We start from the raw sequence: 21,568 nt of genomic DNA on the forward strand, positions 1-21,568 counted from the left end.
CCAACATTTACTAAGCATCGAAGCTGACCGATTAGGTTCCTTGCTTCCTGGGCTCCGTACCTTTCTTTACTGCCTTACGCCCTCATTTTGAAGGCACATACCCCTAGCCTATTTTACAGAAGAGGTTCAGGGAGGTTCTGCTCCCGGCCTCGTCTCCCACGGGACTCAGCATGGGCTCTCACTCTTAAGAGCAGCTACGGCTGCTCCAGAATGTATCTGTTGGGTGAATGAATAAAAATCAGATCCCGAATAAAAATAAGCAACGAGGTTGTTATTATACCAAACCCAGGGAGTGCCCAGCCCTTCGGAAAAGAGCTGTCTTTGTGGCACAGGCTCCTCCTCTCTCTCCAAGAGCTGCCCTGGGGCAAAAGCTCTGGAACCAGAAGGGGGTCAGCAGGCAGGTGGATAAATGCATCTCTGGTTAATGGATTCGCCTGGATGGCCAGAGTGAGAGGCTTGAGACGGAAGGTTTAATTATTCCAAAGAAACCTCCATTTAACTGAAAGGACTTCTGGCAAAAAAAAAAAAAAAAGGAAAATTATTTAAAAGGCTGATCTACGGCTTGTGCGGAAGGACTGAAGAGACCCTGGTCCAGCCACCTATGTGTCTGTGGCCCTGGACACAAGGCTTTATGGAAAGGGACCAGAGCCGTGCCCTCCCGTGGGGCTCATCCGCACCCCCCTCCTCCAAAGTCCCCATTCCTACAAATTGTTTTAAATTCGCAGTGGTGGCCGACCTAACATGCGTTCTCTCCTACCTATTGACAGAGCCCCCATTTTGTGGGGAGCACTCCTGTGCCCGTTGAAAAATGGTGCTTGCAGCCTCTCTGGTAAGTAGAGATGCCTATGTGACACGATTCTGGCCAAGGAGATGTAAGTGGAAGTTTCTGGAGGCATTTAGAAGGGCTCTTTGAGGGGTGAGTGGCGGAATCAGGGGAGAAGAGCCTTTAATTTGTCCCTGTCTTCCCACCTGGAATGTGGATGCAATGCTCTGACTCAGCAGCCATCTTGTGAGCATGAGGACAACAGGCCACACTCTATGTATGGATTCCTAGGACGCCACAAGCATTTTTGGGCCCAAGCTAACCTTTGAGTTCTTGGCTCATGAGAAGAATAAAATCACTAGTATCCCTTTTACACAAAACTCTGATTTTGTTTTAAACAAGTAAGATCCAAGCTTTCTAAGAAAGTCTTATCGATCCCAGCCACAGCCTTCTGAGCCCCACTCTCTGAGCAACTGTCCTTTCTGTCTATTTGCTCCGGTTTCTTTTTTTCTAGACACAAAACCAGAGTAAGCAGGAGGTCAGTAAGGGCTGACACGTACAGCCCGTGTACAGAGAGCCACGGGGAGGGGGAGCACGAGGCCCTCTGCACGGTCAGTGGCGCACGAGGAGGTAAGGAGCAGCCCAGGAAATGCTAACAGATGATGTTCCTGGCTCGCGGCACACAGGCTGGGCAATTCGTCTGCTCTGCCCGGCGCGGTCCTGCCTCGGATCCTGGGCCGGGCCCCTCACTTTTCGGTCTCCAGTCACATGCTCCAGCCTCTGCCACATCCACCAGAATCTCTCTCTTCTCCCAGTCAGCCCTCGTTATTCCCCAGGAGCCCGCCCTCGCGACAGCCAAGCTCCTCGCTGCCACCCCGGGTGCCGCCAGCCTCCCCCGACCACCTCCTTGGGGACCAGGCCCCCTGTATTCACACCCGGAGCTCCTCAAGGTGCTGCGCCCATCCACCGACTTTCAGGTGATGCGGGCAAAGGGCCAACGGTTTTTTCTGTGCAATAAAAATGTCTCGACCTGGTGTCTTCTAGGAAGGGGGTGTAAGCATCAGAAGTCAGGGCTGGGGGGCGGTGGGGAGCACGGCACGCTTACTGAAAGCAGAGACCGAAACCGTGGCAAGCATCACCCCCTCCCCCATCCCCAGGCCCGTCTCCCGTCCCAACTTCCACGGCCGGTCCCGACGTGCACGGAGGCCACGATCTTTGCAAGGATGCCCACGTCCCACGTTACCGAAGGACACTGCTTTCCCTCCAGCTCGCGTTTCCCTCCCACGACCGCAGAGAAGCATTTGAAAGATGCACAATTAGGAATGACAGATTCGAATTGTTCTGAACCGTGTGTCAATTTGTCCCATTGGCTCTCTATGAGCTTTTGTTCCATTCGGATTCCAGAGCCGTGCACGCAGCCGACTGTCAGCTGTGATGGTCTCCGGGAGCCACGGCGGGACCAAACCCAAGTGTGGCTTTGCTGTGGGGCTGGCCGGGGTGGGGGGCGGGGGGAGACCTTGGTGACAGTGAAATACCGTTGTCTCCCGCTCGGAAGGAAGCCTGGTCAGCAAATCGCCTTTGCCACGGGGACCGTTATGTCACCAAGACCTCCAGCTGATTCTGGTTCAGCAGTCTTCTGTGCTTTCAAGGACAGACCCTTCGCTTCACCCGGGGGCCCGGGGGACTTCCTTCCATTGGCAGAATCTTCATCGGATTATCTGGGTTGGGGAAACTTGGAGAGTCCACGGTCCCTCTGAACGCCTCACGTCAAGGCTGGGTTTGCTGTTGTGCCAGCACGTAGCGGCTGTTCAATAAACGATTGCTAAACAAACACTCTAATGACCTAAGGTATTATGATAAGAACATTTCGTTGTCACAGACCTGTACTGAGTAGTCTGCTACCCAAGAAGCACCTGGTGACAGCAGGCGCCACACTCAGCCCAGGCGGCCACCCTGCCAGACCCCTCCCAGCGGGACACAGCTCCCTGCTGCAGAACGGACCAACGTTCCCGTACTTTTAACCCGGTTTTGCTGTCACTCCTTTGCACGCCCGCTGTGAGTTCCTGGAGAGGGCTTGCGTTGTGCCCACCCGTGAGTCTCCAGCACACCGCGGCACAGGGTGAGCGCTGCCCAGAGAGCGAACGAATGAAGTGTCCTTCCAGAGTCCGGCCCGGACGCGTGGGGTTTCTGCTACGCACGGGTGGCCCAAAGCAGGACGCGGAGCATGCATTTTGGTGCGTGCGTCGTGGGGAGATGTAACTCTAGCACAGGAGAGGTGGGAGGAAAGCACGAGCTACTCTTTGATCTGGGGAGTTGGGTAGGCGGTCTGGGAGGGAAGAAACTGGACAGAGGACACTGCCCTACACAGAATCCTGCTCCTGGGGCTGGCGTGTGAGTGGGTGGGGCGAGGACCTACCGAGCGAAAGGGTTGGGCCCTTGCGTTTCATAGGAAACGTCACCAGCGTCATGAAGTAAGAGCCCCACCCGGAGAGCAGCCGGGAACGAGACGGGAAGGTTCTGTGGGAGCCACATCCGGACCGTGAATCTTCCCCTTCTCCTCCTCGTCCCTCTGGCTGGCCCCAGAACCCCCAGGAGCACGAGCCCAGGTTAGAATGGAGGGCGCGGGGGGCCCACCGGCCTCTGCACGTCTCTCTGGGGGGACCGTCTGTGAGGTTTGGGAACGAGGACACTTCAGGGCGGACTCGAGCAGGACAGAGGGAACGCTACTCACTCGGTCTCTCGTGTGAGTCAACAGGCATTAGCTGTGAAAGACAGGAGTAGGAAAAAGCAGGAGCTCACAGCAAGGAGGTTCAGCGGAGAGAAGACTGTCCTTGTGAGAAGACACAGGTGACAAATTGAGGGATGTCCAGAGCAAAGTGGGGACGATGGTCCATGGGACGAGGCGGTGGAGGCCGGGCCGGGGAGGAAGAGGGGGAGGAAGGCTGGTCGGCAGCCTCACAAGCTTGCTTTGAGGCCCCAGCAGCCAGGTGCACTGGTCTCTCTCTTCTGCGTTTCTAAGGCGCACCGAAAATACACTCAGAATCGACGTGGTAAACAGCTTAAGATGCATTTGTCGCCGTGGGGCCGTCTAGTTTGTGAAATGTCAAGGGAACCGGTAAAGGCAGTGACACCTCTAAACACGTTTCCACGTTTGAAAAGAACTCTGCCGACGATCTCGATCCCCGAGCGGGTTAGTCTAGAAGGAGGCAGGTTTCAGGGTTCCTCCTACAGGAACGGAGACGGGGTGTTGCGGGCGGCGTGTTTCTGGATCCGGCTTTCCGCTGCTTCCACCCGCGTCCGCGCAGAGCACCGGCGAGTGAGATCAGGGAGTGAAATCCGCTCGGGAGGGCGGCCACTCGGGGGCCTGAGGCTCTGGCTTTCCCCGGGGGGCTGCACGGGGCTTGTGGAGACTTCTTCTCAAAAGGCCTTCAGGTCTGGTCGAGGCCCTGGGGCAGGAAGCAGCAGCCTCAGCTGTGATCCGGGCCTCAGACCTTCCTATTTTTACCCTGAGGTATTTGAGGCTTGAGGTCAGAGCAGTACTTTCTCCGACATCGGTTCCCTGGGCAGATTTGCAGGCAGCAGGACAGACAGACAGGCGGTCTCTACAGACTCCTTCGGTGTAGACCCGCAGCACTGCGCGGCCGGGGTTCCCGCTGGAGGGACCCGCATGCAAGGAAGGTCCTTGCGAGGTTAAGGTACACCGCGCTCCTTGGTGAGAAGTGGCATCCCCACCCCAAGAAGATGGGGGCTGTGGCCACAGGATCACGGAAATTCGACTCTAAAAAGAGAGCCATGCCAAAAAACCTTTGAATAAGGAGACAACAGTGTGCGTCCCAGTGGAAAGCACATGGTGCCGAAGGGAGGGTCCTGGATGTGAGCTCATGCTCTGCCACTTGCTGCTGTGCGGCTTGAGGCACGTGGCTTAACCTCTCTGAGCCCCATTTCTTGGTCTGCAGAGTTGCACAAGCACGTCTAACACCTTAGGGCTGCTACCGTGCACAGAGCAGGCACTTGATCACTCAGTCCAGCCCTTCAGAAGCCAACGGGAAACTCGAGATGGAAACGAGGGGTCTGCCTGGACGCCCCGTAGAGCCACCTGCACGGGCAGAACTTCGAGCAAAACGTCAAAGATCTGCCTTCGAGCCTTGTGTCTGGGCTTCTGGTTTGCGACTCGCCCACCGGGCGTCGTTAGCATCTCTCTCGCCGAGCCCGCGGTGCTGCTCACGGCCTCCGGGAGGGGCCCCTCTCTTACTTCCTCGGACGCCCTGCGCCCCAGCCAATCTCTCGCACAGATGGGCATTTAACATTCACGAAGTGACCGATTTCCGGGGCAAAAGCGCCGGCTGTCTTTTCCTTGTTTCAGCTTCCTCCCTTCAGCGGGGAAGACCTTTCTGTCTGCCGCGTGCTGAGGGTTTTCACCACGACAGCCTGCTGACGGGATCACATGCCCTTCGTTTGACCCGGCTCGTTCTGCTGCGCCTGCCGTTTGGACCCGAGCGCCCATCTGTCTTGGCCTCTCCATCAGTCACAGATTAGAAGTCTACAGTCTACGTCCCTCCAATCTGTGACCTGCGGGGACGGAGCGATCTGGTCACAAACCACCCCAGCCGGGTGAGCTGCAGAAAAGGCAGCTGGTCCTGCACTCTGTCGGGAAGAAGGACTCGTTCATTTGCTGGCGTCCCCGAATGTGGCATCAGTGTGACGGCGGCCATCTCTTCTCGCAATGTGCCCCCCCTCCCCCGCCCCCCCCCCCCCCACTCCAGCCCGAAGGACCTTCCGCATCACCAAGGACAGCCCGTTCTAGCCGGTGGTGCACGGGAATTCGGTTCAGTCTGGAATCCTAATTTTTGAAAACTGATAACCCACACCAGCCAGCATCTTCCGGACTTACGCGGAGGGCTTCGCTCCCTCGTTGTGAAAGGTCACCAGCTGACCTTCGGGGGACGCGCTCCTGGATGACGTGGGGCACGACGCTTCCGTGCCTCTTGTGCCGTGGGCACTCATTCGACATCAGAGGAGCGGACGGAGTGACTCAGTAACACAACCCACCACAGACGGCAGGGGCAGAGGGGGGCAGAGTCTGACGCTCGCGGTCGCACGGCAAGGCTGGAAAGAGACCCTCGGCAAACTCGGCGTGTCACGCTGGGGGGCTCCAGTCACCTCACCTAGGATTACGCTGGACCGAGCTCACAGTCCCGGGAGAAAAGGGACAGTCGGGACGCTGAGGGGAAGCTGCAGGACGCGTCAGTGGGCGTTAGTTTCAAGCGCGACGGGAGCACAACAGGGGCCGCGTCTGACCACACTTGGCACGCCGCTCGCTCAGGAAGGGCCCCGGGGCAAAGCACCGCGTCCCGATCCTTCTGGGACCAATGACCCAGTCTGTGGGGGTTCCAGACGCCTGAGTCAGTCCATTCCCCTCCTTCTGTGCGTCTCGTAATGTCACCACTTACTGCAGACCTTTGGGGAAGGATAAAGCACGGTGCCCGCATCCGGCACCCCCGATACTCAGATTTCCTGTCCTGGAGCATTCTGCCAAGAGATGGCCGGCGGGGGCGGGGGTGGGGGCTGGGGGGGGGATGGTTAGTTAAAATGCGTTCACTGGGCATCCGCTAGGTCAGGACCAGAGTAAGTCTGTACGTCCAATTAAACAGGCTTCTGGGAGGGAGACAGAGAAGGAGGAAAGGACTCAGGAAGGGTCTCTTTACTCCTAATTAGCTGCAAAATGAACAGCTTCCCCACGGAATGGGGCCCCTCCTCCCCACCGCCCCTGCAGCCCCACATTTCAATGAGCTCTGTGTTACTTGGGTCCCCTATGACTGGAGAGAATCGAGAGCTGGCTGTAGTTAATTGTGATAATGTGCTCAGGAGCAGAGCCAGCGGCAGCCTGGGGAGGCTGGCCAGAGATGCCGGCTTCCCCAACATGCCCTCCGCGGGGCTGCACGGACGGCGGGGCGGGCCAAGGCGGTGGGCCGAGACCCCCGTCGCAGGTTGCTTCTGCTGGGTGCTGCATCGAGAAGCCCGGCAAGGTCCCCCCTCCCACCTCCCTGTGCCCCACTCCCCTTCCCAGTCCCGGCAGCCGGGAGCCCTCGAAGCCAGTGACTCTTAAAATGAGGACATTTATACGTGCGACGGAATACTATTCAGCCACGAGACGGAACGGGGCGCTGATCCGTGCTACAACATGGACAGACCTTGCAAACGTCACACGGAGCGGAAGAAACCAGACTCGAAAGGCCACGAGCGGCAGGATACCTTCAAACGCCCAGAGGAGGGAAGCCCACAGAGAGAGAGCAGGTGGGTGGCGGCCAGGGGCTGGGGGCCGGCAGACACGGAGGGGCGGCCGCTGATGTATACGGGGCTTTATTTTCGGGGCAAGGGACGTGCTTCGGAACTGGGTGCGGGTGGTGGCTGTACAGCCCCGTGAGCATGCTAAACACCAATTGTTCACTTTAAGGTGGGGGGGTGAACATTACGTGAATTTCACTTCCCTCAACCAAATCTGATCAAACAGATAAAAAGCTCCAATTTCTGGAACACGTGAGCTGCTGGTCCCGAACCAACACTAACCCCAGCCCTGACACAGCCTGGCCGGGAAGGTACCATCAACTCAGATGGAGACACGAGAGGGGCCCCACGGGCAAGGCAGGTGCATGCGCTCCTCACCCCCACCCCGGGGTGGGGGGGGGGGTCAGTCAACCCTGGGCTCGGGGAAGCACGGAAATCAGGAGTGACGTCTGCGGGCTGCGCGTCCAGGAAAAGGCACAAGGGAGGCGGACGCAGCAGAAGGAGGCGGGGTGTGAGGTCTGAAGCGAGGACACGGGCTGAGAAAAAGGCACAGGAACTCAGAGTTTTATTTAGTGCCCGCAGGTGCACGGCGAGGGAAGGGAAGAGAAACGAAGCAAGACACAGCCGAGCAGGGAGGGGGTGGGCGGGGGCGGGAAAGGGAAAGCGGGGTCTGGTCTGGGAGGGCTGCTTCCGTGTTAGTGTCCCTGGGTCAGTCCCCGGGGTGGGGGCGCGGGGGCTCCTGAGGCCGTGGCAAGGAGCACGTGAACTTGAGTGATTTCCCGTAGGTCAGCTCACCTGTTCTAAAGCCGCCAGGCAGCTTGAAACGTGGAAACACCGAGACTCACATTTTCCACGTTATCTGAGCACCAGAAGGGGGGCGGGGATGAGACTGTTACCAAACATCTCCGGACACTCCGATTTTGCTGCTGAGGAGAGAGTCCCGTCCTGTGTCTCTCCTTCTTACTGATCTATTATGTAAGAGTGTCTTTAAATGAGCCTGTTGGGGTTGGGGGCGGGGGTGGGGTGGGTGTCCAGGCCCTGGTGCACACGAGCCCCCGGTTTTCTGATGTCCTGTGCTCCCTACACGGTGCAATGGAAACGCTTTCCGAGAGCAGCAGGCCCGGGAATGTGGGGATCTCTACGCCCAGAGATCATCTCTCGCTTCTTGCCATGAAAGCAAAAGCTCATAAAATCAGACGCCAGCCAGACTTTTTTTTTTTTTTCTCCTTTGGCTTGTGTCAAACGGCTGGAATCACCGGTCATTACGTAAGGCGCCCCGTCCAAACTGCAACCCAGACACCGCAGATCGGTGTGGACTTGAGGCTTCGGAGCAAGTGTCGGCGGCAGTGGGTGGGGGGTGGGCTCTGTGCCTGCGTGTGGGGAGCTCTGCAAAGCCAGGCTCGAAGGCCGCCCGCCAGGCGCTACCCAGCCGTGTCGTAGGCCAGGCCGGCCTTCGTGGGACCCGCTCCACCGAGGGATGCTCTCCGCTGTGTGACTGGAGACACCCGCGACCTTACGTGGTCTCTCGTTTTAAAGGATGCCCCTGAGACCTTGCGGACTTCTTCGAACCCGTGATGTCAGCGTGACCTCCTGGAAGCAGAGGACAGCTTCTCATAAGCCCAAGCCGCCCGAGGCCTGCAGTTTCGACCCTGCAGGGCTTATTGGGTTCCTGAAGTGCTTCAGGAGGAAATGAGGAAGTGTCTCTGAGGCCTCCAGGAGATGCAGGGGGCGGGGTGGGGCGGGGGGGGGGGGGGGGGGCGTTTTCCCTCGGGCCCTGTTCCTTCTGCTCCTTGAAAAGCCATTCACACTGCACTCTGCCTTTTCTCCCCGGGGTTCTGGTCAAAGTCTCCCACTGGGCTCGGGGCTCCAGTGTCTCTGTCTCTCCACATGCCTGCGGGCAGGGGCCGGGCCTTGGGTCAGCTGTGGGACAGTTAGCACCAGGCTCCCTTCTTTGCACACGGAATCTTAAACCTCGGAAGGATCGTCTGCAGGGTACCCTGGGGAGGGCTGCGGGGCTGTGAGCCTCACATAAAGGCAAGGGCCCGACCTTCCGGGACGGACGCCGCAGACAATTCCAGCGGGGGGCCTCGGGCACCTCACTGCCCCCAACAAGAGCACATTCTGTGCTCTCACGCCCGCTCCTCCACGCTGGGCACTGTCCTCCATCAGAAGAAAGTTCGAGAAGCCAGCACATAAAAATGCGAGCGTTCTGGTCCAAATCAATCATCAGGCATTTATGGAGGGGCCTTCTCTGGGCTCAGTTCCACGCTCTGTGCAATCAAAGTGACAGCCTAAACTAGTCGCCCCGGCACCGGCTGTTTGAGAGTCGACCGTGTTGTTTAAGAAATTGAGAAATGAAAGGGAGCATGTGTGGAGCCATTAGACACACGGTGTGGACGAAGCAAGGGGGTAGGGTGGGGGGCGCGGGGCTTACGGCACCCCCCCCCCCCCCCCGCCGCCCCAGCCGGCCCCACACGGCTCCCGCTGGGGCTTTGCTAGCTCAGCACACACGTGTCTCGGAGCTAAAGGACCTGCCGGCTGGACAATATACTCACATGTTTGCAACCAGCTCTGTCCTGGGTCTGCCTGGGGTCCCTCCGTGGCCCCCTCAGACCCCCTCTCCTCCAGCGCGCTGCCTGCCAGGCCCCCAGAACATGCTGATGCTGCACGGAACCGCGGCCTCTCCCGGAAGCCCACACAACACCCCACTGGGAGGCCGCCTCTATTTTTAGGGGCAGAGGTGGGGGGTGGGGGCGCTGCCATACTTCCCTTTTTATTTTTGTTCTGAGCAGAGTCTGTGGGTGACTTTCTACGGGGGCGGGGGGGGGGGAGGCTGAGACACTCGCCAAGGGGACCGTGCTCTCTCTGGCAGGCAGGGTCGCGTCTGCCTCGGGGGCGCAGGGGGGAGGGGGTGCAGGAGGGGAGGGAGGATCGGGCAGGAGCCTGGCGTCAGTCCTGCTCTCTCTTCCTGCTGTGCCCGACCTCGCCCAGGAGACCACGGTCCCCTGACTGTGAACTGCACCGAGGGGGAAGGCCGCAGGCGGGAAGCGTGGGGCCTAGAACGTTCCAGGGAAGATGTTCCACAAGCCTCACACCCAGCTGCCCCGAGCCAAACACACCGCTACTCGTTTTTGCTCGACACAGGCCGGCATCCACGGCGGGGCACTGACCCAGCTCCTCCCTGACCACCCGTGTCTCCTCTGCCCTCTCACCCCGCGGTGAGCTCCGATCACCCCATTCCCCTGGGGGAGCAGAGGGCCGTGTCCTCTCGGGAAACAGGGGAACGGAAGCTGTGGGCGGATGGATCCAGGTGATGTAGGCACACGCCTGGGAGGTCAGCCCCGCCCCTTCCTAGAAGCTGCAACGTCCCCCACCCCCACCCCGGTCCCTGCACAGCTGGACGCCAGTGTCTCCGCCTGGGCGCCACGGTCCGACTCCACTGCGGCCCGATTCCTGTGTCCCCGCCCGTACCAGTGGCCGGAGAACTTACGGTCCCCTCTCCTTTCCTAAACTATTGCGGTAGCATCAGTGAGCCGCGTGCATCTCAAGGACACTGTTCAAGGAGTTGGGGAAAGAAGACACCCTATGACCCACGGAGAAGCGGAGCGTGGCCAGCACCCCAGGGGGTCCTTCACGGCCCTTTCCGTGCCGTGCACCCACGCCAGTGACCACCAGGACTGTGATTTCTGTGACAGAAAACTGAAGGAGCAGAGCACGCGCTGTTCGGGGCAATGGCTGTGCCTGTCACTGGCTGGTCCCGTGTGGTGCACGTCACTGGCTGGTCCCGGTGACAGAGCGTCGCCGCTGATGCGCGTCCCACAGTTTATCCCTTCACCTGTTGGTGGGCATTGCGGGTGGATTCCCAGGTTCCCCTGTTGGGACGTTCTTGGACGAATCTTCGCGTGGACAGGTGCCGTCACCTCTTTGGGAGAAGCGCCAAGGCTCAGGGCTGCTGGGTCACGTGGTCGGTGCTCGCCCAGCTCCATAAGCGACCGCCACCCTGTTTTCCAAGTCCCGCTCCTCTGCACCCGCGTCGGCCTTCTGCTTATGGAGGGGTGACGTGGTCCCTTCGCAGGGCCCCGGCTCCTGCCTCTCCCTCTCTCTCAAGCTGTCATCCGCTGATGCCCCCCGCGGTGCGCCGGGCTGGACAGGGCCCCCTTCTTCAGAATGCGACCGTATCTGGAAACGGGGGGTCTGCAGACGCACCGAAGCGGAGGTCTCCCTGGATTAGGGCGGGGCTTGAGTCAGTGACACACACAGAGACACAAGGGAAGACGGCCATGTGACTATGGAAGCAGAGGTGGGGGAGGTGGCCACGGGCCGTGGAACTTGGGGGCCACGAGACCTGCAAGAGTCGGGGGGATCCTTTCCTGGAGTCTCCGGAGGAAGGGGGCCCTGCCTTGTTCCCACCTTGATTTCAGACCGCTGGCCCCTAGGACTGTGAGAATATGTCTCTTTTCTTTCGAGTGAACCTGTTCATGGTAGTTTGTGAGGCCTGTGGTATTTTGTTACGGCAGCTTACGTGAAGAGAACGGCCCGCAGCACGTCTCCTAGCCAAACTCCTATCGGGCCTCCAAGCCCTCCGTCACCAGCGCCTCCTCCCACGGGAAGCTCTCCCTGACTGCCCACCCCTCACGGGCTCTCCTCCTGGGCCCCTCCGGACAGGACCCAGCAGGGCGGTGGGCAGGACTCCGCAGCCAGGCTACCACGGGGCCACGTGGCGACTGGGCGGGACGGGATCCTGATTCGGCGAGAGGCTGGCAGGGAGACGGAGGTCGAAAAGCTGGGTCTGGGGAGAGCTGAATGTGCAGACTTCACGGGAGCAAGAGGGGGCCGCGAGGTCCCTGGGGGCTGCACCCTGGGGACTTCCTGCCCAGACTGAAGGGCTGGAGGGAGACGGGGAGGGGGAGAAGCAGGGGGCTGCCGGCAGGGCTCAGCCTTCAGGAGCCAGGGGTGGCCGCCCCTCAGAACTGACCACCGGCCCCCGTCTTCCCTTTGTGCTCCCATCCTCCACAGCCAAGCAGAAGCCAAAGGTCAGGGGGCCACGGACCGGCTCGGGTCAGCCTCTGGTGCGGCTGGCGGGACTGCAGGGCATCCCCTGAGGCCTCAGTCTCTCCAGTCACATGGGGACGACGGGAGTGCCGCCCCACGGGATGTGAGGATGAAGTGATGCTTGGAAGACAGGAGCCCAGCGTGTGCACGTGGCCGGCCACTGGGGTGCTCCACCCGGAGCGACAGCCTCCTTCCTGAGGACATTAAGGGTTCTGGCATCTCGCGGTCACGCTCCTACGTTCCAGGTGCTGACGGCCTAGCTGGTGGCTTGAGCTGAAAAGAGGAGGAAGGAGGGGACGCGTGTCTCCTCTCTGGGCGGGGGGCGGTCTGCAGGAGAGCCCCTCAGGGACAGCCAGATCCTTGTCCTCCCTCATCCTTTGGTTCTGGAAGCAGTCCTATGTGAGCACCACGGCAGGGAAGCCTTCCTTGCTGGCACACCCTCAACCCCCCAGTGGTCCCGTGTGGCCGCCGCCGTGACCGCCAGGAAGCCGAGGCTCAGAGAAGTCGGGGGACTTGCCTGAGGTCACACCGTGTCTCAGTCCGTAAAACACCTCCGCCGGACGGCTTAGACAACTGGTGTTCGTTTCTCTCTGTTCTGCAGCCTGCAAAGTCCGAGCTCAAGGTACCAGCAGATCCCGTGTCCAGTGAGAGATCTCCTCTGGTCCGCGGATGGCCGCCCTTCCGTGGTGTCCTCACGTGGACTGTCCTTGGTGTGTGCTCACAACGAGAGAGCCCTGCCTCGTCCTCTTCCTACGAGACCCCTAATCCCATCACGAGGCCCCGCCCTCACGACTTCATCCAACCCTAATTTCCTCCCAAAGGCTCTGCCTCCAATACCCGCCCCCCCACCCCAGGGGCTTAGGGCTTTCACACCTGAACTGGGGGGGGGGGGTGTCGCAGAGTGCAGCCCACAGCACTCGGGCAGTGGCAGGAAGGGTTAATGGCCCAGCTCCTCGTGGGATAGAAGGCGGGCTCGTGTGTGTCCCTCGCAGGGCCAGGCCCGCCCTCCACCTGCCCCGCCACGGGCATCACATCGACTGAGTGACGGCTTCCGACTCCGGAGCAAATCAGTGGAAAGGAAGCCCCCTCGCGGGTGGTCGCAGCACAAGGTAACGGGTTCCCGAGGGGGTCTTTGGTGCCGCTTGGGCCACCCACGCTGTTGTTTCACAGTTTGTGAATGGACGTGCCGAGACAGAATGAAGTGCTCGTGGGAGGGAACCTAGTCACGGACGGAAGGCCCAGCGCCTGCCACGTGGGGACTCGGCTGGGCCCTTGGTGTGCATTCTCTCAGGCTGCTCTCAGGCGCCCCGGGGGATAGGTCGCCTTACCCCCCACGCTGCAGAAGAGGGTGTGGACGGCAGGGCCCGGACCCCACGGGGCGGTGTGGGGAGGGAGGCTCAGGGACCGAGCCCGGTCTCCTTGACTTCCGCACACTGGACTTTCCAACACTCCAGAGAAATGGATCCTTCCGGGAGGAGATAAACCCACCAGAACCGAGCTGAGGGAAACCGCCTCGTCCTTTATGAGAAAGGGCGTCTGAGCAGGCTGCAGGGTAGACCCCGATGCCCTGACGTCCTTCCACCCCCAGGATGCTCAGAGCCTCCCCGCCGGACACACCAGAACGCAGTGGGCGTGAGTTTTTCCCGGCCTGGATGAGGACATGCCCACTGGGCCCACCAGGGGCACAGCACAGGGGTGTGGGCATCGCAGGGTGGAAGGAGCTGAGTTCTCACGGCCAGTCGCTAAGTGACACGTGAAAGGAAGTAAGATCCGAGAGCTTCCTGCACACACACCCCGTGAGCCTGGAGTCTGAGCTGCAGACAAAGAGCGATTTTTCTAGTATGGCAAGAACACACACACACACACACACACACACACACACACACACACAGCCCATCCCACTCTGCAACAAAAACAGCCTTGCGGGGGCTCAGTGACCCTGGACCCAAAACACACCCACACTGGACTGGGGCCCTGGCATCCCAGCCACACCCAGAGGCCCGGGTCTGCCCCGCCAAGGCCCCGCAACGTGTTCGGGCCCGCCCAAGGACGCAGGATTCAACCTCTTCCCCCGTGTTATTTGTTCTATTTATCTCCGCCTTGAAGCCGTACATCTAAACAGCGCGGGCCCTTGACTGCTGAGTCAGCGCCAGGGCTAAAACTCATAAAATCCTATTTCAAAAAGGTCCAATGATTTTATTTTCCGACCATAAATATGAAATTTAATTAGCAGCTTGCTGCTAATGAAGTCGCCGTGGAAGCCGGCCTGAGGACACAGAGCAGAAGAGAACGCCCACAGTACACAGAGCCTGCGGCCCTGTTAACTCTTGCCTCACCCCCTGCCCTTGGCCAGGTCCCCTGAGGCCTGGAGAGCCATCGACAGCCTCTGACCTGGAAGGACAGGGGGCCGCTGGCTCAGAGAACGGGAAGTGGGTCAGATGTCCCCTCTGGGCCGGTGGGAAGTCCTGGGCTCTCTGGCCTGGCTCATCTCCACAGCAGGAGGGAGGGCCTGGAAAGAAGCTGGAAACATCAGTGCTTAGAAAGAGCCCTGTTACTCCGCATCACGGGACATCAGTGGCAGAACAACGTGGGGGAATTCGCACTTGACCGAACACTGGAGGCCCAACTCCTCGCTCCTCCAACCACCCCGGGGCCTCGGTTTATGTTCTGTAAAATGGGAATCTATAAATAACCTGGAAACAGTTTAGGCATAATGCCCACGGCGGGGGGAATGTTAGCGACGATTAAATGTATTTCTAGAGCACGTGCCTGGGATATAGCCGGCGCTTGGGGAATGGGAGCCTGCGTTATCACCATCCTCGTACGAGTTCGTTAGTTAAATCCAAAGTCCAGAACTCCCTACGCTCCGAGGTGCTGTTGAGAAGAAATGGAGTATTTCAAGCGCCATCCAAGAAGCTGAAGTTAAAACACAAAAAACTCGGTCCCCAGGTCGGTGCTGAAGTCACGTGAACATCAACCAAAATGCGTCGTGTGTCGCCTTGTCTAAAATCCAGGTGTGCACGCGCCACGCCAGGATATGTCCTTCCCACGTGCAGAGGTCATGGCCACGCACGGACTTCCCAAACACGAATACCTGTTAAGACGTGAGCCACGCTCCCTCCGGACGGAATCTACAGCATGCAACTTCAGACTTAGTTTGCAGTCAAGGCACACATTATCATACTCCAGAAAAAAGTTAATGGCAGAAGGTAATAGAGTTTTGAGGGTTGTTTTCCTTCTTGCCTTTTTTTTTTTTTTTTAAATTGAAGCGTATTGCCATTCTGCTGGCATTCGAGTTCTTGAATAAGTAGGAACAGTGCATGTTTCAGCGCCCTGTGGCTCTGCGGGGAATTCCCCTAGGGTCACGGCCAAGATTTCTGGGATGCTGGAGCCTGAACCCCCTCAGGTGCAACCGTCAGCCCCAACAGGTGCAGCCGGCTTTAGGGATTAAATGTCGCGGGCACGCTATGCTGTGTCCACCCAATCCCCTTGTCCCCCATTTACCGCGTTTAGCACCGTGGTCTCCTCTCCACCACAAGCATCGGGTGATCTCCCCCGTGAGGAACCGTCCGGGCTCCTGGGCTGAAATCCCTCAGAGATCAATGCCACCTGGGCGCCCACGGCATCGGCACCACCTGGAGCTGGTCGGACCTGCAGCTCTCCAGACCTCTTCTTCAACGTTCTGACTCAGAGCCTGCGTTTTAAGGAGCTCCCTGGGTGACACACAAACACACACCGGCTGGTGCCCTTCTAACCCAGCACTCACCGTCTGCAGACATGCCGTGTGCCTATTCACTCCCCTTCGGAGTCTTCTGGAATGTTTGTTTGACACTGTGCTGCTCTCTCCTGGCTCACGCCCCGCCTGGCCTCTGATGGAGCTTCTGACTTTGCATTCTGGCTCAAAGCATTCAAGTTTCTTATGGGCGGCTGGGTGCCAAGGAGGACCACGTCTTCACACTTTATCCCTCCGTGGCCCTCGCTTTGCCGTGGCCTTGCTGTCGGCCCTAGACGCTCGTGCATGTGATATGACACGTCGGGGGCACACTGGCTTCATTCCTGACCAACAGCATCACTGGAAGCAACGTCTAAACTTGGGGATCTGGGCTCGGCCACCCGCTGCCTACCTCTTCTTCCCCCAGCCACCTTCCAATGAGTCTTGTAAGAACGGTGTTTCCTCGTAGCTAGTCCCGCAAAGCGAAGGATTCTTTTGCAAAGTAAGGATTCGGCCCCACAGCTATTGCTTATAAAATTCTAATATTTCATACAACAAGACCTGGGGGGCGTACTTGAAGTCTTATTTGTGGACAGGGTGCCCCATGACTGCTCCTTCCAATAAATCCTAAATCGCTGCCCATCTGTAATTAATCCCTTCTCATCTGGCTTCGGCGCATTCGGATCGGTCATCAGGTATGTGGAAAGTAACACATTACACATGGCAGCAAAAATGTTAAACAGTCACAAGGTGTGAGGAGATGTTTGCAACTGTTTGTAGACATTGGAACAGGTGGCTCAGGATGACCCTAATGGAAGATCAACTCGGGAGCTAAACCTCATGACTGCTCTGGCTTTTTGCCTGGACGCACCTTACGCAGCGTGGACGGCAGGTTGGAGCTCCAGAGCAGGGCAGCTGCACCAGAGCCGGGGGGAGGCAGACATCAGAGTTCAGGGCTGTTGAGGTCTGCAATGTGAGAGGACGGAGGCCGAAGGGAACTACACAGGGCGTGGCTAGATACTAAATTGCGCCCACGCAGGCAGGACCCCGCGAGCTGGGCAGAGAGCAACGACCACGGGACTGTGATCTGAGAAGGTGCAGATGACACATAGGGCTGAGATGCTAGAGTTTAAACTAGCCACACTGGAGAGACTTCACTGAGTTAGGGACCCAGAAAGTCTGTATCTTAGGAACAGGCCTACTCTAACTTCAGAATAAAGGTGACGCCAGAGGCACCTTACCAACCTTAACAGTAAATTTCAAAAGGATCAGGCCTATTCATACATAAATTGTTTGCCAGGCCATAGCTTATCACAAATTACAGACAATCAAACCCAGAAACTTGGTATCCACGAGGACCAGAATTCAAGAAAAAATTTTAGCAGACGTGTGCGTAAGCTGACCAATTTACCTCATACTCAGAAGGGGAAAAAAACCAGTCAATGGAAACAGATCCAGAAATTACAGTCTGCACATCAAGACCTTAAAGCAGCTATCATTCACAGGTCAAAGATTTAAAGAAAACATGGACATAATGATAAAACAGATTATGAAACAAGAAATAAATGAAAATTCTAGATGTTAAAAATTAGAATATAAAGTTATAAATTCAGATAGGCAGGTTTAACAACCACTTGGACCCTGAAGAATATACAGTAAACTTGAAAACAGGGCAACAGAAACTCTACACCTGAGGCACAGAGGGGAAGAAAAGGCTAAAAATGCCGAAGAGAGAATGAAAAAACTTGCTATGGGATCATAGCAAGTGATCTAATTTTATGTAATTGGAATCCCAGAAGGAGAAGAGAAAGAGAAATTGTAGATATTTAAAACTATGTTTTTAAATGTTTCCATATTCAGGGCACCTGGGTGGCTCAGCAGACTCAGCGTCTGACTCTTGGTTTCCACTCAGGTCATGATCTCTTAGTTTGTGGGTTCAGGCCCTACATCAGGCTCCGTGCTGACAATGCAGGGCCTGTTGGGATTCTGTCTCTCTCCCTTTCTCTCTGCCCCTCCCCTGCTTGCATTGGCTTCTCTCTCTCTCTCTCTCTCTCTCTCTCTCTCTCTCTCAAAATAAATAATAAACTGTAAACATAAAATAAAATGTTTCCATATCTGATGAAAAATATCAACCTACAGGTTCAAGAACCCCAGTGAACTCGAAACAAAATGAACACAAAAGTGTACATAGTCATATCTCAAACAAATTGCTAAAAATTGAATATAAAGAGAAGAATGTTAAAAAAACAAGGAAGATACATTCTACACCATGCAACGGTGGTAAGAATTACTGTTCATTCCTCATGGGAAACAATGTGGAGAAGAAACCAGAACCGTATCTTTAAAGACTTAAAACAAAAATAACAACCCATTGTGCCCCTTATAACACATGTAGAAAATACAGGCCAGTAACATCACAAGGATGACTTTACACTAGATGCAAAGCGACAGAAACACGAGGTAGGTTGTGGTGAGCTAAAGATGCATTTTATAAACCATAGAGCAACTGCACATTCGCAGGAATAAAACAAAAGAAGGAGGCTAACAAGCCAACAGAGGAGATAAAATAGAATACCAAAAAAGACTGACTTGATTAATCTTCTTTGATTAATCCAGTGAAAGGCAGAAAAGGAGGAAAAATGAAACACAGAATGGACGCGTCCTAAGGAAAACACTCAGATGGTAAATGTAAATGAACTAAACACTTCAGCTAAAAGGCAGAGATAAATAAAAAGGCATTAAAAAACATTTAAAAAAATGATGATGGAGTCCCTTCATCCAGAAGCTATGATGGTCCTGAACGTGTACGCATCTTATGACAGAGGTTCAAAACACACGAGGCAAAAAATGGACAAAACTGGAGGGAGGATTAGAGAAATCTACAATTGTAGTTGGAGATTCCAACACTCCTCTCGGTTATTTTTAGGACAAGCAGACACAAATCAAGGATACAGGAGACTGGAACAACACTATCGACCCACTTGACCAAAAGGACATTTACAAGACATGACAGCTGACAAGTTGTAGGACACCTGCAGAATATACATGCTTTTCAAGCGTGCATAAAACATGCACCGAGACCTTCGGCTGGTCCATAAGACAAGTCTCAAAAACTTTAATAGATTTAAAATTATGTAAAATATCTTTTCTGGCAAAAAGGAATTAAATCAGAAGTTGATAACTAAAAATCCCCAGATATCTGGAAATTAAATGACACAGTCCTAAATAACCCACTGCTCAAAGAAGTGAAAGGGGAATTTTGAAAATATTTGAACTAAATAGAAATAAACACACAGTATCAAAAATTGGTGGCCTATGGCTACAGCCAGGCTTAGAGGAAATTTATAAATTTAAAGGCTTATATTAGAAAAGAAGAATGATTTAAAATTAATGACCTAAATGTCGACATTAAGAAGCCAGAAAAGTCGAAGTAAGTAGAGGGAAGGAGACAATGAAAATGAGTAGAAAACAATTAAAATGGAAAATATAACAGCAATATGGAAAAATCAGTAAAATAAATTCTTTGAAAAGACTAACAAAATTGATAAGACTCTAGCTAGACTAAAAAAAAAGAAAACAAAATAATCAATATCAGGTATGTAATTAGAGATCCACCAGGCAGTGAGAGGATATTATGGGAATATTATGGAAAACTTTATGGCCACACATTCTACGCAAAGATGATAAGGACAAAAATTATGCAAAACACACAAATTCCCAAAAGTGACGTAAGAAGAGACAGTTTGAGTTAGCCTATCTATTTAAGATTTTGAAGTCATTATTGGAAAGTCTCCCACAAAGAAAGCTCTAGATTCCTATGGGTTCACTGAATTCTACCAAACACTTTAGACAGAAATAACACCAATTTTACATAAACTCTTTCATAAAACAGAGAGAGAAGTAATATTATTCCCCATCTCATTTTATGTGTCCCAAATTATGCTGACCATAATGAAGACAGTGCAACACCAAATGAAGACATTACAGGAAAAGACAATTAAACAAAACAAAACAGTATCCTTCATGAATATAGATGCAAAAATTCTGACTGTGATTTTTGCACAAAATTTCAGAAATATATACAAAGGATAACACAACAAGACCAAGTGGGGTTGATGCTGGGAATGTAAGGTCGGTTCAACATTCAAGAAAATCAACCAATGTAATTCATCCTATTAAGAGACTAAAGCGGAAAAAAGCCATATGATTATCTCAACACATGCAGAAATCATCTGGCAAAATTCAACACTCATTCATATTAAAAACCCTCCACAAACTAGCATAGAAGGAACTGCCCTCAACCTGATAATAGCTAGCATCATACTTCATGACAAAAGGTGAAATGCTTTCCCTCTAACGTTGGGAACAAAGCAAGGATATTCCCACGAACCGCTTCTATTCAGTAGTATACTGGGGGTTTCTAGATGGTGCAACGAGGCAAGAAAAATAAAGGAAATGAAGATTAAAAAGGAAGAGGTAACCTGCCATTATTTGCACACGTCACGATTGTGTACAGACAAAATACAAAGGAATCTATAAAAAACCTACTAGAGTCGGTATCAATAATAAGTACTTATAATTAATCACAAATTTAGCAAGGACACAGGATGCAAGGTCAGTATACAATAATAAAAAAAAAAAAAACCCCTAATATCAAAAAGTCTAAAATACTGCAGATTTAAATACAATGAATGATACAATGTCCGCACTGAAAAACTACAAAGCATGGCTGTAAAAGAAAATAAACCCTAAACCAAATGGAGAGGTAATGTATCATGGTCCCAGATAGGAAGATTCTTCAATGTGGTTGAGATGTTAAGGTGTCTGTTAGGTGGAAATTTACCTGTGACTTCAATACATTGCAATCAAATACCAAAAAGCTTTTTGGTATGGCATGAACTAACTAATTCCAATGTTTATATAGGAAGGCCAGGAACAATTTTGGGGGGGGAAAGAAAAAGAATGAAATTGGAGGAACGTGATATGAATTAATATATATTAAAATATATGTATTTATCTATTATGCTATGTTCTCTATTACATTATCATATAATATGTAGTCATATTATAAGTTATATAGATAGATAGGTATAATTTCAAGACTTACTGTCAAACTATAATCAACAAGACAGTGTGTTTTGCTGTATAAAGGCAGGCAAAAAATCAACGAAAGAGAACAGTGGGTCCAAAAAAGATCTACAGCTACATGGCCAGTTAATTTTTGACAAAGACAGCAAAGTAATTCAAAGGTGGTGGGAAAGTCTTTTCAGTGATTGTTGCTGGGGCAGCTGGACATCCACATGGAAAAAGATAATCCTCCTACCCGGACACTAACATTAACTCAGGACAGACCACCGACACAACCCTAAAATCCCAAACTGTGATGTCTGTAGAAGAAAACATAAGAACGCCTTGAAGTGGGCCCAGATTTCCTGGACAAAATCCAGAAAGCACTAACCACAAAACTGAAGAAAGAAAAAAAAAAAACAATCAATAACCTTCATCGAAAGAAAAACAACAACAAAAACAAAACCTTGAAAACCCGCCCATGAAAAACACTAGTGGGAAAATGAACAGGGAATCCGTGGACTTGGAGGAAACTGTTGCCATAGATAGGCCCCCAGATGAAGGACTGGTACCCGGAACATGTGAAGAAAAGAACCCCTCAAACCAAAACTAAACAGTAACGGGTCAAAGAGTAGACGGAAGGCCTGGGCACCCATTTCAAAAAGGAACACATACAGCTAAACACACGA

General features: G+C 54.2%; 1 protein-coding gene across 7 annotated transcripts in view; it reads right to left on the reverse strand.

Moving 5' to 3' along the window:
- Positions 1-21,568, reverse strand: part of CARD11 (caspase recruitment domain family member 11) — a 145,499-nt gene that overhangs the window by 54,617 nt on the left and 69,314 nt on the right. The window contains exon 1 of one of the 7 annotated variants that reach the window (XM_047837669.1): positions 9,604-9,749. The exons of 5 other annotated variants lie outside the window; for them this stretch is intronic. The gene's annotated coding sequence lies outside the window, so the exon portion shown is untranslated. Of the gene's footprint in view, positions 1-7,843; positions 7,863-9,603; positions 9,750-21,568 lie in introns of those variants that run through there. One more of the 7 variants, XM_047837672.1, reaches the window with a different exon arrangement.

Source organism: Prionailurus viverrinus, chromosome E3 (genome assembly GCF_022837055.1).
Source record: "Prionailurus viverrinus isolate Anna chromosome E3, UM_Priviv_1.0, whole genome shotgun sequence".
In the NCBI taxonomy this organism is placed as follows: domain Eukaryota; kingdom Metazoa; phylum Chordata; class Mammalia; order Carnivora; family Felidae; genus Prionailurus; species Prionailurus viverrinus.